General features: G+C 35.2%; 1 non-coding gene across 1 annotated transcript; it reads right to left on the bottom strand.

The window, feature by feature from the left end:
- Positions 1-1,002: 1,002 nt before the first annotated feature.
- LOC128294574 (small nucleolar RNA R71) lies at positions 1,003-1,108 on the bottom strand. The gene has a single exon (XR_008284883.1). It is a non-coding gene; the product is annotated as a small nucleolar RNA R71 (small nucleolar RNA).
- Positions 1,109-1,309: the final 201 nt, after the last annotated feature.

The following is a 1,309-nucleotide window of genomic DNA, read 5'->3' as shown; positions in this document are numbered from 1 at the left end:
TAATTCAATCGTTTTTCCAAAAGTAATTCCCCAATTGTATTTTCTGTGAATTCTTAGTTTAGATAATTAGTTAGTTAAAACAAAACACCCTTATTCTTAGGCTAGATAATAAAAAGACAGTCATTATTAGTACTTTTAGTTTTTTTGGGTTCGACAATCTGGTCTTGCTAAAACTATACTACTGTTCGATAGGTACACTTGCCTACATCATGATAATAGTTAGTTTCAAGAACAATTAATTATAAATATATAAAACTTACCTGTCACGAAAATCGCGATCAAGTTTTTGGCACCGTTGCTAGGGAACTAAGATATTAAGAACACTCAATTTTTATTACTTTAGCCATTTATTTTTCTTCCAAGTTAATTTTATTATTTATTAATTTACTTTTTCTTTCTCTTGGCAGGTTTTTATAGTTTATGACTAGAAGAAACCAGTCAGGACCACTACTTTTTGACGAAGAAATCGATCGCACAGTTCACAGAAACCAAAGAGAAATAAGGTGAAGCTTAAGATACACAGAGAATGAGCAAGAGGACGATACTTCAACCACAACCGAGGAGATGGCTGAAAACCAAGAAAATCCACTACCTCTTGCGATACCTGTTGAACTAGGAAATCAAAATCCTGCTTCTCGTACTATGTATGATTATGCTAAACCTACTTTAACAGGAAGGAGTCAAGTATAGTTAGGCTTGCTATTGCTGCAAATAATTTTGAACTAAAACCTAACACTATTCAAATGATACAGCAATTTGTTCAGTTTGATAGTTTGCAGGATGAGGATCCAAACACTCATTTGGCAAATTTCCTAGAATTCTGCGATACATTTAAAATTAATGGCGTTTCTGACGATCTCATTCGTCTTCGATTATTCCCTTTTTCATTGAGGAACAAAGCTAAACAGTGGTTGAACTCGCTACCACGAGGGTCAATTACAACTTAGGAACAAATTACAGAAAAACTTCTATTAAAATATTTTCCGCCGACTAAAACAGCCAAATTACGTAATGATATCTCTTCGTTTGTGCATAGGGACTTAGAAACTCTTTACGATGCATGGGAGAGAAACAAGGACCTATTGCGAAGGTGTCCTCACCATGGATTACCTCTATGGTTGCTAGTTGAAACATTCTACAATGGTGTGAACCCGTCAACAAGGCAAATGATTGATGCAGTAGTCGGGGGGACCATCAACAACAAAACACCTGAAGAAGCTTACGAATTTATTGAAGAGATGGCACTGAATAACTATCAGTGGCAAGTCATGAAGACTAAGGCAACTAAAACAACAGACGTTTATAACAT

The sequence above is a fragment of the Gossypium arboreum genome, chromosome 6 (assembly GCF_025698485.1).
Source record: "Gossypium arboreum isolate Shixiya-1 chromosome 6, ASM2569848v2, whole genome shotgun sequence".
In the NCBI taxonomy this organism is placed as follows: Eukaryota; Viridiplantae; Streptophyta; class Magnoliopsida; order Malvales; family Malvaceae; genus Gossypium; species Gossypium arboreum.
The sequence above is the reverse complement of the archived record's forward strand: the minus strand, read 5'-3'. Positions and strand labels throughout refer to the sequence as shown.